This window comes from Pezoporus flaviventris, unplaced genomic scaffold (genome assembly GCF_033815535.1).
Source record: "Pezoporus flaviventris isolate CSIRO_AGI_PZ_B2104156 unplaced genomic scaffold, CSIRO_AGI_Pfla_v1 ptg000001l, whole genome shotgun sequence".
Taxonomy (NCBI): Eukaryota; Metazoa; Chordata; class Aves; order Psittaciformes; family Psittacidae; genus Pezoporus; species Pezoporus flaviventris.
This window is the reverse complement of record NW_026892549.1, coordinates 56,712,669-56,727,877: the sequence shown is the minus strand read 5'-3', so window position 1 is coordinate 56,727,877 and position 15,209 is coordinate 56,712,669. Positions and strand designations below refer to the sequence as shown.

At 47.0% G+C, this 15,209-nt stretch overlaps 1 long non-coding RNA gene across 1 annotated transcript in view; it reads right to left on the bottom strand.

The window, feature by feature from the left end:
• Positions 1-807: 807 nt before the first annotated feature.
• Positions 808-15,209, bottom strand: part of LOC133268433 (uncharacterized) — a 41,892-nt gene continuing 27,490 nt past the window's right edge. The window contains exon 3 of the long non-coding RNA XR_009743074.1: positions 808-941. This is a non-coding gene — a long non-coding RNA (uncharacterized LOC133268433). The remainder of the gene's footprint in view (positions 942-15,209) is intronic.

The window sequence follows — 15,209 nt, the reverse complement described above, 5'->3', positions numbered from 1 at the left end:
CCTCCCACCCACCCTGAGTGTGAAGAGTATTTCACATTTTTCCCTGTGTCCCAGCACGTGCAGTTGATTTGTTGCAAGAGATTTTATGTTTAAATAAGTTTTTTCTTACAGGGAAGAACAACTCAGGTTCCTCATGTTCCTGCCCAGAATGCCTGAGCCCCTTTGCCACAGTGTCCCCTGCATCAAAAAAGCCTGAATGGAAAACCTATACCCAGACCAGGAAATCTAAACCCCAAGAGTTACAACATTGTGAAGTGACTGAAGACAAAACCCAGTAGAGGAGGAGGCAGCATATCTGCCCAAAATAAGCATCTGAGGAAGGATACATTTACAGAATCAATCAGGTTGGAAAAGCCCTTTAAGCTCATCCAGTCCAACTGTTCCCCAGTACTGCCAAAGCCACCACTAACCCATGGCACTGAGGGGGTCATCCACATGGTTTGTCAACATGCTGGGACACAGCTGGGCTGGCCCCTAGCAGGAACACTGGGTCCTGGTGGCCTCTGGAAAGGGCTGGGTGGACCCAGCAGGTAGCAATGCAGCTCGGCAGCAGGAGCCACCCAGCCACTGCCAAGCACCCCTGGCAGCTAAATCCCACCTGAGAGTTGTCGTTCAGCTCTTGGGTAGCCCTGGGAATGTCATTCAAACCAGACAGCACACACAGGTGAGGCTGTACTGGAATACTGCGTGGGATGACAGAGATGGGAGAAACGTGGACACCTCTCAAAAGTGCATAGCCTCTTAAGTGAGTCCTATGTCCTTAGAGCAGGTTCCCACCATCACGGTACAACCCAATGGCACAACTGACCTTTGAAAGCAGACGATGAAGGTCTCTGTGTCAGGCACAAGGCACAGCTGCTCTGAGAGCCAAAGAGGACCGTCACATCTTGGCATCCCACAGGATTTTTGCTGTTTCAGAATCAAAACCACTTCCTCAAAAGCTGTTGGGGAAAAGCAGAACAAAAGCTCTCATTACAGCTGCAGCTTTGAGACAAAGCTTGCTATTGCCTCACCCACAAAGCTTTGTGTTCCCAAGTGTTGGTTTCACTCCCAGCATAGTGGTCCCTACTGTTTCCTCCTGCAGCAGATCTGCCTGAACACACTTCTGGTTTTACCTCTCTCCTCAACCCCTTCACCCACTCGTTTCTGTCTCCATGCTGCCCTTTTTGGGGAAAAGGGTGGTGGATTTTACACAGCACAAATCCAGTGTACAGCACAACAGCAAGTGGAAGGCAAAACGCCATGCGGGAGGAAGGCAGAACCAGTTTAGCACAAGGAAACCTGTGCCCTCCCTGCATATCTCACAGGGAGCAAGCGTCTGAACACAGCCCAGGACCACCCGAGGGCGGTATTTGGGCCATCTAGATGCTAAGAGTTGCCAGCAGAAAGGGGAGAAGAGGATTATTTTTCACAATGCCCTCAACTCCAGAGGCACATTCCCTCTGCTTCTCCCGGAGGGTGAAAGATGGCAAATCTAGCCAGAAAGTACAACAGATCCTGTAATGGACAGCCACCCTTGAAGCCTGTGGATGGCAGTACACTGCTCTGCTTCCTTCCAGCCAGTGATGGAGAAGGCACAGAGGCAGCACCAAAACCAACTTGAAAGCCTTAGGAAGGGAATGTGGGGAGCCATTTAGCTCCATCTCCTCATAGCTGGGGCATTTCTTGCTGGCAGGACACGTGTGAGGCAGCCCTTGTGAAAAGCTCATTCTGCAGCCAGTTTGCTGCAGCGTTTGCAGTGATCTCGGGCAGTAACTGAATCCACTGGTAGTACTTCACCATCCCTAAATCCCATTGGAGCCGGGCCCAAAAATAGTTACTGTGGAGCATGCAGCTGCATGCAGGGTGGGAGCAAATGTTCCACATAACGGCTGTTGGCTCTGATCAGCTTGAGGAGTCAATCATATTTCCACCATTTGGCCGAGTTCTATTATAATTATTCCTCCTTAAGGATAGTCCTCACTAGTGCAGGGGAGACCCCAGTAGTGCCAAACAGCTTCCTTGCAGGGGATACCCAATGTACCCCTTAAGGTGCAGAGGTACTCCCTATTCTCAGAAGCTTTTTGGAGCTGTTTTGTAGCACTTTGCTCTGTCACTGAGGTGCTCCTCTTCCATGCTGATGCTCCCAGTAGTAAACAGGAAGGGATCAATCTGATCATTACAAGTGGCTGGGAAAATTAAGAGAGAGAAACCTCAGAAGACAAAGTCTAAGAGACTGCAAGAGGGTCACCATGAAACATAAGCTTTGGATGAGAGCACCTCTTATATCCAGGGATACCCTTATCAGGAATTCATAGTTCATTTATCCCCGTGGGAAAGAGGACAAACCCCATCTGGGTGCAGCTTCAGTGGGTTGCAGTTAGGTGAAAGCCACACCAAGGTACAGCCCAGCAGCTCCAGAACAGGGCTCACCACCCACCAGACTGCAGTGCTGAGTGTTTAAAAGCCTGACAAATTGACGTGCAGGAAGCTGGGCTCTGGACCAGAAGTGGGAAGTTGCCAGTGGAAGCATTTGGGAAGCCCTGGTGATTCATCACCACAGAGGATGGATAAATTCCAGGGTGTTTATACCACCCAAAGCTGGGAAATATCCTGTTCCAGCAGGGCTGAGCCCATGCTTTACAAGCACACAGAGAAGACAGAGACTGATGTAGGGATCCCAAATGAGTACAGATGTGTCAGCACACAGACCCTTTTAAAACAGGACAATTGCCTTTCCCCTCTCTTTTATTATCTTCACAATACCAATAGCTCCAGTTCCCTGGTTTTCATCAGCAATAATCTCATCCCTTCACTCCAGTAACCATTTAGCCTTGCACTGCATAGTCCATGAATGCCAGTGTTGAATTACTGCCTTGTAAAACGAACGAGCAATGATATTAGCACTTAGTTCCCATACCCCTGATTTGTGACAGGCGATATCAGCAAGGGTAAAATAAGACATTCTCTTACCCTGCTTTTCTCACTTGAAGATTTAAATATATGCTTTATAATAAGAGGGCCTGACCTGGGACTCTTCCCAGCAGCAGTTCTCACAAAGCCTATAGAAAGGTGATCACCTTCCTACACTTCTGTCCTTTCTAAATTGGCTGAAATAGTCCAAAAGACACAAACATCACTGGGAGAATACAGAAATATGGACAAGCAAGGCAAGTCCTTAAGCCTCACCTTCTTAGGAAACCAGGCCAAGAACAGTGAATCATATTACTCTGAGCATGGAAGTTGCAGCCAAACTATTGGCTTAGCAAATGTATTAGATGTACCTGAACAGAACTCTTCAGTGATCCATGTGCAGCTTGGATCTCCCTTAGATAAAATGAGGGATAAATTCCCCAGTGAATGGCACCATTTGGGAGCATTAGTAGCCTAAACACATTTTCTACTGTAAAAGGTTTATGCTGTGCCCATGCAGGCCAAGCTGAGCCCTTTAATGATTTCAGATGATGGAAGTTTCACATCCCATCCTGCCACCACTTCTGATCCAAATGAGATGCAGCATCCACATGGAAAACTCAGGTTTGCTCCAGCAGCTGTCTTCTCTGTATGATCAGTTCAGGATGGTGCCTTCAGACCACTTCCAAAGGCAGCTTTGGGAGCTCTACTAGGAACTGGGAGAAAGCCTCAACGCATGTGGGACCATAGGGTTGGGCTCCAGCCTAAAAAGTTTCTATGTGATGCCCTAACGATGCTCTAATCACCATAATTTCACCAAAAGAACAAAAACTTGGAGGAGAGGGGCTGGAGGTGATGTCTGAAAGCTGCTCAGGTGAGGCAGCTCGTTCTAGTGGATGTGATCCTGCCCCTTTACTCCGCTCTTGTGAGACCCCACTTGCAGCACTGTGTGCAGCTCTGGTGTCCTCAACGTCAGAAACACATGGAGCTGTTGGAGCAAGTCCAGAGGAGGCCATGAGGATGATCAGGGGACTGGAACACCTCCTGTATGGAGACAGGCTGAGAAAGTTGGGGCTGTTCAGCCTGGAGAAGAGAAGCTGTGTGGAGACCTCAGAGCAGCCTTGCAGTGTCTGAAGGGGGCCACAAGGATGCTGGAGAGGGACTCTTCATCAGGGACTGCAGTGATAGGACAAGGGGTGATGGGTTCAAGCTGAAACAGGGGAAGTTCAGGTTGGAGATAAGGAGGAAGTTCTTCCCTGTGAAGGTGGTGAGGCACTGGCACAGGGTGCCCAGAGAAGTGGTGAGTGCTCCATCCCTGGCAATGTTCAAGGCCAGGTTGGACAGGGCTTGGAGCAACACAGTCTAGTGTGAGGTGTCCTTACCATGGCAGGGGGGCTGGAGCTGGATGATCTTAAGGTCCTTTCCAACCCTAACTATTCTATGATTCCATGCGCTTTGCCTTCAACTGGGACTCAGCAGCCAAATCGACTTCCTCTGTCTGCAACTGCCAAGCTGAGCTCCTCCAACAAGTGATTCAGATGCTCTCTGCTTTGGTTTTCTCCCATTTCTATTGCTTGTTTCCCAGCAGTTCTGAGGGAGGGTTTCTCATTATTTCCTGGTGTCTGCACATCACAGAGACCCCAGCTAGAGCTTGAACTCTGAAAACATTTGCATTTGCTATATTGAAAATAGTAACAATTTTACAGCACCTTCAAAATGCTCACAAGCTGCCAAGGAAGAAATCGGTACCCAAAACCCCAAGTGTACAAATACAGAACTGAAAGCAATGCGAAATTAATGCTCTGTCTCCAACATTATGCCTTTCGAGTCTTGTGAGAGAATACCTTGGGGAAAAAAAGTGCTTCATTTCCCAGGCAAAGAAACATCTGAATCATTTCTCCTATGATTAACCCTTTACCATCATGCCCTGCAGCTGGGACTGGATTCACAGCCATCAGGAGGGCAGCAGCATCCCACATCTCACAGATAGCTGCCAGCCCTGTTGCTTTGCAAACTTCCCTTCTCCCTGCCTCTGGCCAGGCCTGCCAGCTCAGCTAGAAGGGGGGGAAAGGTGGGCAGAACACCCCCTGCTCCCAGCCAGCATTGCCCAGTCCTGGGAGCTTGCAGGAGGTGTGCTCAGTGAAGGTAGGTGCCAGGAAACTAGACTGAGGTGGAGTATTCTCTGTTAGGATATGGATCACAGCCCTGCCCTTTGCCTACATGCAAGCCTACCCCATAGGAGCTCTGAAGAGCACACAGCAAGGAAACTATCATCAGGTCTTTAAAAACACCATGAGGGGCTTTACTTAACCACTGCAAAGGTCACTTGCCTGCATGGAAAACTGAGTTATAATGAAGCGTACCACGTTTGCCAGCCAGAACTGTCAGAGAGCTGATAGAAACAGCAAGGCTCTCTTGGCCATCCATTCTACAGCATCCCAAGAGCCCCGGTAGCTGTTGGGCACATCATCTTCAGTTCCAGCTAAACCACTGGACATAACCTTTAGATGTGACACAGAGCTGGGAGCCTGCATGAACACAAATTTAGGAATGGATGAAAAGACAACACACAGAGGGAAAAGAGTCCGACTGGCATTTTGCAATGGCCATGGAAGGTGAAAAGTGGCATCCTTTAGGACCAGACAGAAGGTGGTAAGAAATGCATTAAAAAGAAATAGAAGGCAGCATACTAAGAGTCTCTTCTGACCCTAAAACAGGGAGCTAGAAACCACACTGAACTGTGATCTTAAAATGAACTGGAAATGAAATGCCCTGTATCTCTGCTTTCCAGAGGGACAGAGCACTTTCTGTTTTAATCATGAAAGCACTGGGATGGGAATTGAGGCCCCACGGTGTGGCCACTGCACAGACTTGCTCTGGGCCCAGAGCTCAGAAAGGAAAGGTGTACCTGGTCCCATCAATTCAGCACCCAAGCATTCACAGGCAACACCTTTGTGCTGGGTACCTGAATCCTGTTTGTACATATTTTCCTAGCTCTCCCTATCCCTTGAACCCACTTACCTGAGGCCTTGCTGTATTTATGTCTTTGATTTCATCCTCCTCATACTACTGTTTCCCATTAGGTTCTTTTTCTCCTTAATTTGAACCCTGATCATGCAACATACAATGTATAGTATACTACACATCCTCATGGCCCCAGAGACATCATTAGAAGCAGACTTAGCTATCACTTGCTCTTTAAAATCCCATCTGCAGTAACAGATTTTCTAAGTGAAGTGAGTTGAGACACCTTGATTTGGAGGATGTTCAGCTTAAACATCCATGAAAAGAGGCTGCAGGGGGGCTTTGAGGAGTTTGATTTGGGTTTGTTAAAGAGGAGAGTGTTCATCACTGTCTGAAAAGCCAGAATTGGTCTCAAAATCACTTGTGACTACTGAAATCCTTGGCCAATAAATAACAATTACCATCCTCATTACCAAGCAAAGGCTGACAGGGAAAGTGGGTCTGCATCAGAGCACACAGAGGGGAAGAGCAGCTGAAGCTACCAGCACCACGTTCCTGCTAGCAGATGTCACCTTCTCCCAAGAGCTACCATTGCCACTGTTTTCCTCAGCTGTCTAATCCTGAGCTGCAGCAAACACACAGCTCCTCTTCCTCCCACAGAGCAGACAGACCACAAGTGTTCACAGTGTGATGTAGCTTTGGGTTTCTGCTTCCCTTTATGGGACAGATTTGTGGGACAAAACACACTTGTCAAGTGGATTAGGAATTGACGAATGTCGGGTTTGAACTCTACTGTGAAGGAAGCAGATTTGCTAAATGAGATGTGCTGGGACTTTTGAGGCAAGGTGCTTTTGAGCATTCACCACCCTCAGGTAGAGAAGCAAATGTGCTACCCAGGATCTGCAGCCTGCTGGTATTAAATGCTAAACCCCACAGCAGACTGAGGGACTTGGTTACAGTTCCTCTTTAAATGCTGTCAAAATGACGATGAAAAAGCCAAGCAAAATCCTTGTGGAAATTGAAGCTCTCAGGAAGGTTTGTTTCCCTTCATAATGACAACAGAAGGGAACTGTAAGAAGTAAGAAAAAACAATTCCAAGAGAAGATGGTAGGGACTGCATCCACACTGGAGGCTTCCTTGGAGGCATCTCCACAGTGATGCTCTAAAGGAGCATATATGCCATCTGATTTTAAGGGACTGAATTGATTTCAGACCATAAAAAGCACAAATGGAAGAGAGATGCTCCCAACTCCAAAAGCAGTGGGCAGGAAAAGCGACATTACAGCCTCAAACCTCACAGGCTGGTAGCTATGGCGTTCTGAAAAGCCCCCCTTCTCCAAGCTATCCTAAAAGCTGTGCCAAACTGACATTCAACTTGGGAAAAGACGGAAGGGAGCTACTGGCAAAGGTGGAGGAAGCTCCTTTGTGATGAAGCCAACTTTAATTCATTTTATCACACCAGTTGCAAAACGCTACCAGAAATCTGCTCTCTTGGGACAGAAGGGTGCCACAGACTGGTACTGAAATAGCAAGTCAGTATCAGAAACTGATAATTCATTTCTACATAAGAGGTGAAAAGCGTGTCTGAATGTTGTAAAACACACTAGATACCTTCGTAGATAATGCTGCTCTTTGAGTACAGGGTGGTGGCGGCGGCAGGGAAATCACTACTAAATACATCACTTCCATTTTGTGGAAATGTCTTATATTCTTCAGCAAAAGTCTTCTCCAAATCTATTTACTTGACAAAAGCTTTTCAAAATATTTGCTTAAAACTCATGATGAACTTGTTATTGCAGAAATTTATCATCACCATATGCTGAGAGTTAGACAAACCAGGCAGGAAGTAAAAATACTATGTGGTCTACCTGTTAATCAAGCCTGGCTGGATTTTCAGTTGTGAATAGTTATGTTTAACCCTCTTTGACAAACCCGGAAAGTAAAGTTCATTTGCCAAAATGAATTGGGGTAGGGGGAGGAAATCAAATTTGACCGCTGCCAAAGAAATAGGGTGATTTGACTGATTCGACATCATGAGGTTGGAGTTGCTATCAGGAGACTTGCATGGCAGCATCACCTTTCGGGATCCAATCTCTCACCTAACTCAAAGCCCCAAAAGGTGTGAATGAAAGCCTCTTCCACAGTACCTACCACTGTCATTTAAGCTGTCCTTGCTACAAAGAGTCATCCAAATCAGCTTGGCATTTAGGGTGCAGCTGCACTTGCTGTTCCCATTCTATGATCCAATATTTCTCAAGGAGAAAGGTAGAAAGAATCTTGTAAGCAAGAAGGGTTAAGTCACACCCGCACGTACACACACAGCGGCCCACAGCCAACTGCTACAGTTCTATCAGCAGAGTCGCTTGGGGGAGATGAGTTTGGGAGAAAGGTATCTAATAAAAATAACAGGCATTTCTGAACTACCTTTGGGGGTAACAGTCTTCATATAGTGTGTCATCAGCTTCTCACCAGCAGCACTGAAGGCATCTCATATTGCAAAGCAACTGACTTTGACAGAGGTTTAACAAGCAGGAGAGAAGCTCTCAGGGCTGGCTCTTCAAGCAGAAGTGGCTGGAACTGAAGCCTTGCTCATATTGCACTCTGTAAGCAAACCTCCAGAGTCCTGATTCCATGCATCTTCTACAAAATATCATCTTTAAACACAATAGTTCAGGGAGCTGCAGATGGAGGCGGAGGCAGCTCACACTGGCTGCCAAACATGGGGCACACAAAGCTTCATTAGGGTTTTTATGGTGCTCAGTCACTCCCTAGGGCCAGAGGGACCTCTCAGAGGGTCCCCTTAAGCCCTTGTGCTCTGACATCTTGCCCAACCTCACATGAGTTCCAGGTCCTCAATTCAGCAGCAGCTTCTGTGAGAGCATATATGTGATCTCCTGCGAACCACTTCTGATCTCATAGGTCAAACAAGCAGCAAAATGACATTCTTGAGCATCACCATGCCACTTGCCTCCCTACAGCTAAATAAGGGGTGCAGCAGTAGCAGGCTATTTAAAGAAAGCCAGCACAGCTACTTGACACATCCTGGAGGACAGACGTGACACGTGTGTGCATCACTGCTCCCCAAACAGCGGCCTCGCACTCACGAGCGGCTTCAATGGGAGGGTTCTGCAGTGCTTTACCAAGGTCTGTTTTCACATGCAGAGGGAACAGAGGTGTCATGAGCACAGCACAAAAGGCCAAGCTCTATCTATCACAGCTACTTTTACACATCTTGGCAAGGTTTATCCAGTTTATCGCTGGCAGCAGGGAGACCTTCCTGCCTCCTGTAAGAAGCACATGGAAGCTCACTGTGTGCTCTGTCCCCTTGGTCCACAGCACAACTGGTTGCTGAGTATCCCCTCTCCCACCGAAATCCTTAAGGGACCCACATCATCTTCTCACGACACTTCTAAGCTGATGGTCACTATCCCTGGCTGACTAGAGGAGTGCAAGGAAACCCTGCCAGGCCCTGCAGCATCTTTGCCTGCTGGCTGGAGGACGCCTCTCCAGTCGCGGGCTGGGCACTGAGAATAGAAATCCTAGTAGGATAATAGGACACGGTACCATTAGAAAGCACCTGTTAATGCTATGGAAGACTGCATGTCCATAGATAACATCGAGCTGAACACCACAGAATCATAGAATAGTTTGGCTTCGAAGGGACCCTCAAAGCTCATCTAGTCCAATCCCCTGCAATGAGCAGGGACATCTTCGACTAGACCAGGTTGCCCAGAACCACATCCAGCCTGTCTGGGAGGCTGGACCAAAGGTGCTGTGTCAATTATACAAGGATGCTGCAGCTGGAGTGACAAAGAGAACACTCTGCCTCAAATCCCCAAACATCAAAAGCAAGATGTCAGCTCCATCTTAGCATTATAGAATCTTTCCATGTCAGTCTCTACATGCAGACACTTTTTACACTGGATGCTCAGAAACACTCTCATAGCAATTCATGAGAATGAAGGAGCTCATCAAATGTGATATGCCCATTTGTGTTCACTCAGATAAGCGTGGTACACGTTATATTCTAGATATTTGTGTGGATCTTCATCAGGCTTACTAAGCCTTGACAATGCTACTTAGATTCTTCAAATAGTTTTCTGAGATACATACGGTTGATCATAGAACAACTTTGCCCAAAGAACATCATCTTCATGGATATGATTCAAAACACACAGGTATTGTCTGAAACCTACACAGCTTCCATAACTCTGAAGAACTTACCTCTAGACATGGAAATAGCTGGAAAATTTTAGTTCCTACAGCTTTATTCTTGTTGGGCTGTCTCGAGGTTTGCATGACTGAGCTACACGCTACTTAAACCCTAATACAACAGCAAGACATATTCATGCTGTTAGAAAGCAGGGTGTTCTGGTACATCGAACATATGTTGGAGTGTTTGGGCATTTAGCAATATTAAGCAAATGCAGACCACGTGCTTGCCAGAGACAGGATTTCAACAACAGGGACAGAGAATGTATGATCACAAAGAGTGGGATCTTAGAAAGACACATTTCCTTTTAAATGGGCACCAATTTAACTCCTCTGCCGCATGCTCCAGGGAAAAGAGAGGAGGTGAAAGGCATCAAATCTCTTCAGCTCACGCACAGGTTGTGGGACCCTGAAGCTGCAGGAATCCCAATTTCTAAATGCAGCCATTGGGTATTTTGTCCTATGTAGTGTGAGAAAGCATGCAGAGATTAACATCTTATGTAGTGCCTAACCTTTATGTTTAAAATTACATAGTATCCCTCTGGGCCTGTCAGCCTGCGTTTTACTTGGTAAAGAGTCCTGTGCAGTAGGATTTGATACACACATTCTCCCTCAGCAGCAGCCCTTGCCAGAAGAGCTGGGCAACAGGAGCAAGGCACAGTCCTGCATATTTCAGTTGCATTTCAACCAGGCACGTGTACTTCAGAGCCTGGCTGCTCAGTGATCTATAAACTGCTGCTCATGCAAAGCAAACCGAGACATCAAAGAAATGATCGAAAGCTTTAGAGGGCAGTGGAAAGTAAGCTGCAAAGAGCACTTGGGTGGCATCTTCTTCCTCTGGGAACGATGTCATTGGGAAGGTGACCTGAAGGCAGCCCCGAGTCACCTAGCAGAGGTGAGAAGCAGCACACCTTCAGCAAGCTGCTCCCAACCATCAGCCAGTGACTGAGATGCTGCAGGCTGCCCAAGGAATGCCTTGTATGTCACTGCCAGTTGCTGGGACACACTGACATCGGCTGGGACAGAATTAGAAAACCTTGAGCAGGAGGGCAATGCAGCACAAGTGCTAAGTCAGCCACAGGCTATATGAGGCTCTCCAGTTGGTGCCTTCTTTCCCGTTCTTCACATACTCATTCCTGCGCCTGCTCCTTCAGCCCTACTCTGCCCAGTGGTTCCTCATGGTCCTGGCTGCGTTCAGGCTACCAACACCTTACACAGCACTTGAATAAGCCAAGAGGTGAATCTGTCCAGAACACACTCATCACCTCCCTCAAACCAACGGAGCCCTTCACTTGTGCACATAATCCAGCCTTTGTGGCATTATATAGAAACCCAGACTGGTTTGGGTTGAAGGAACCTTAAAGCTCATCCAACTCCAACCCCCTGCCACAGGCAGGGACTCCTTCCACTAGAGCAGGTTGCTCCAAGCCCGTGTCCAACCTGGCCTTGAACACTGCCAGGGATGGGGCAGCCACAGCTTCTCTGGGCACCCTGTGCCAGTGCTTTAGCAGCCTCACAGTGAAAGAATAAAATGCAATGTTGTCTCCAGCATTCATCCATCACTGCCCTATTGCCCACCACCTGCAAATTCCATGGTGCCCTGACTGTTTCCTGGTGACATTCCTGCACTGTCACCCCAGTGTACACCACCTCCTGTGCTGTGCCCTGCTCCCAGATCACCTTCCCAAGGACAACCCTTTTTGGACAAAGATCACTGAAACATGCTGACCTGGCCATTTATTGGGCTTGACTCTCTTCTGCACAAGCTTCCACACTCATCAGGATGTCCTGCAGCTGCGAGCAGCTTGTATAGCAAATGGCTTTGCCTTTCTGTGTTGACAGTGCCTCACGCATTGTAAGTACTGACAAATCCAGATCATTAGCAGGTTAATTAGGCACCCTGCTGCACACAGCATTACAGCCTGGATCCCAGGTCTTGAGATGGTTTTCCGGCAGCAGGTCCCTTGTTCCTTGAAGTGTGTGGTGAAATGTGTGAGACTCAAACGAGAGGAGCATCCAGCAGAGGTGGTCAGCTCTCTCTTACGACCAAACCCACATGTTTAAGAGAGAACACAGAGATCTCTACATCATCTGGGAAAATGCACCCAGTCTCTATCAAGTTCAAGAACTGCTTAAGCTCAATGAAATGGAATATATGTTCCTTCCAAATTTGTTATGAATTACAGTAACACTGATAATCTCGATAACTGCCTAAATGGCCAGTTCCTTCCTGCTTCTTATTAGGTTCTTTGCCTGAAATAGTCCCCCAGCAATGAGTTTCACAATCTAAAATTAACCCAATCACAGCCAAAACCAGGACACTGGTGCTAGAAAAAAACAATTCCCATGTATTAGTTTTCAATTTCACTAAACCTCCCCCTATTTGCATTCAAAAGGCTTTTCCATGAATTTCCCTGCACTTCTACAAGTGCACTTTCCCTGCACTTGTAACTTTGGATAATGGCATTGCTTCCCACTAATGGGCTGAATAAAGCAGGTTGTCGTACCACGGCGTAACTCCAAACCATTGCGGTCCTTCTCAAAGCTCATACTTGCCACATGGTACATGTACACTCGGATTTTTCCTGCTGACACTGCAGCCGCCCAACCTTCAGTACAGGAGCATGGCAAATATGTAACAGCAACAGGTGTCAGACAGGAATTGATCACAGGAAAGACAGAACATGTCAGACAGCTGAAACATAGAAGATAAGTGTGCATGGGACAGGAGAAAGGGTCCAAGAAGAGACCGGAATAGGTTGACTGTTCTTTGGTATTCATAAACAGTCTGTATTCTCACTGGTACTCACCTTGTCTGAAAGGAAACTCCCACCAGATCTTTCTGAGTAACCAACACTTCCCCAGCCGCTTGATCTGACACCCTGGGATCAACCTGACAACAAGCAAGGAAACCGCATTTGAAACAGGTAAACAGATGCACTAAACTTGCAGTGGCCCTTTTGGTCATAGCATATAAATTAGCGTGTGCTTGCCCAAAAAGCATCTTTTCCTCTGTGGCCTCCTAAACCAGTACTCTGGCTACCTTGAGCAAAGTGAAGCGCCCAGAAAGAAATCACTGGCTTAAGCTCCTCTGAGCAAATTTACCCTGAAAGAAGCATGCTTTATCTTCTGACCCCTGCACAACACTAACTAGCACAAATGTCTGCTGGGCAGTCACTATAGCATGTGAGGCTTGGTGGACGTATCAGCAGTGTAAAAGGAAAGAGAAGCTGCTATGTGGATAATGAAAAAGCAAACACTTTGGTTTTAAGTTGCTGGCAAAATGCGAAGTTAATTGCTTTTTTAGGCACTTTGGACAGGAAAAGGCAAAAGTCTCAAAGTTCATTGTGAAACAGAAGCAGCAGTGCTCACCCTTTCAAACAGCTCCATGACTTGCACGCTCCCCTGAAATAGGGAGATCGAGACTCCTACTTCATTGCATGGATTTAAACCATTACTTCACTCCTCACAGAGGAGGGCCTGACTCCCTGGGCTATAGTAAACCTGAAGACAGAGGCATCCTCTTAAAACTGGATCAGAAACGCAGAGACTTCAGAGTAACTGCAATCCAGCAGTCCAATGAAACTCCCATTCTGGCGCTGCAGTCAATGCCACTTCTGTGTGACTTTAGCCTGAGAAGAGGAACATATTCCACTTCAGAAGTTTCAGAATAAATCCTATCAATGCTCTGGGTGGAAAACACACTTCTCTTGCATTAACTGAACTAAATGCAGCCCAAATGCATGGAAGTTTTGTGTTGACCAGAACTTCATCCTTATCAATTAAACCATTTGTAAAAACCTGGCAAGCCCCAAGCAAGCTGACCCCTAGTTCAGTGAGCAGCAGGACTACAAGGGCATGGTTTCCAATCAGCAGCTTTCTCACTACTGGATTTTCTGGGGCCTTAAGAAATCTGAAGCTCTGTCATTGTTTGTTATGCCTCCCCTTGACATGGATTCTCCTGCAGGAGAGGGGCATCCATGCACTCCCTAGGAGCTGTGCAGCAGACAAGGCAGATGCCAGTGATAACTCACATCCTCAGCTGCTGCTGCTTTCCCTTAGAAGTGGATCTGGGCAAGTTCCAGCAAGCATGAGGGGTTTGTGCTTGTATTTCTGCTCACACCAAGCTGCTGCTAAAAGCAGGAAAGGAGCCTTCCTGCTGCAGCCCTGGATGAGATGGTACAACAACATCAGCTTCCATGCGAGAGCACGGGGACACATCTCTGCATCACCTGGGACAACTCTGCTCCCTAGGGACAGACCCGATGCACTCCCAGAGATGTCTTGGGACTCATCTAAACTTACCAGGCAGATAAACCCTGTCCCAAGCTCAAAAAACTGACTGGATCCAAATCCTTATCCCAGCAATTGAAGCAGTGACCTGCCACCCTCCTCTGTACCTGTTTATCTTCTCACCTGATCAATACACACTTATTTTATGGCAGTTCCTCACAAACCCTCCTTTCCTGGCAGCATAAAGCATGTTCAGACACATCCAAGTTCTTACTTGTGCAGAGCCAGGACTATGTTCATAGTTCATTTCTGAAAACCTGTCTTCCTTTCAAAATATATTTGATGGTGGCTTTCAGTCTTATTTCACTTCAAGTCACCTCAGGTGACTGTAGAAGTGACTAGATCATCACTGGCTCTTCCTTGCAATTGAAATTCTCATAGGTGTAGATCTATTTCCACGATTTGTAAACACTGCCTACTTCCACCCTCAAATTACACCTCCAGGATCCATTTTTCCATACCTCCAGGATCTGGTGGATTTTGCTAAACCTGAGCACGTGTTTTCTTACATGAAAATACACCTTTACCCACTCTCCATCCTTTTTTTTTGGTGTGCATCTTTGTAAGTTTTCCTTCCTTAAAGCCCATTAATCTAAAATGAACGTGCCTGGATACACTGCCAGCCTTTGGATGCAAAGTGTCTGTCCAAGACTTCAGGCTCTGTTTCTCATTACAAAACACTACACAGTGTTCACAAGACAGAAATAAGGAGCCCATCAAAAGCCTTGCACTCAGTAGCACCGAACTTCAGGAGGTTGGAGAGTAAATGGGGGAGAGACTGCTGGGCAAGGGAGCAACAATCAGCTGGCCTGGGTTTTCCTGCAGGAAATCTCAATGTACCAACCTGG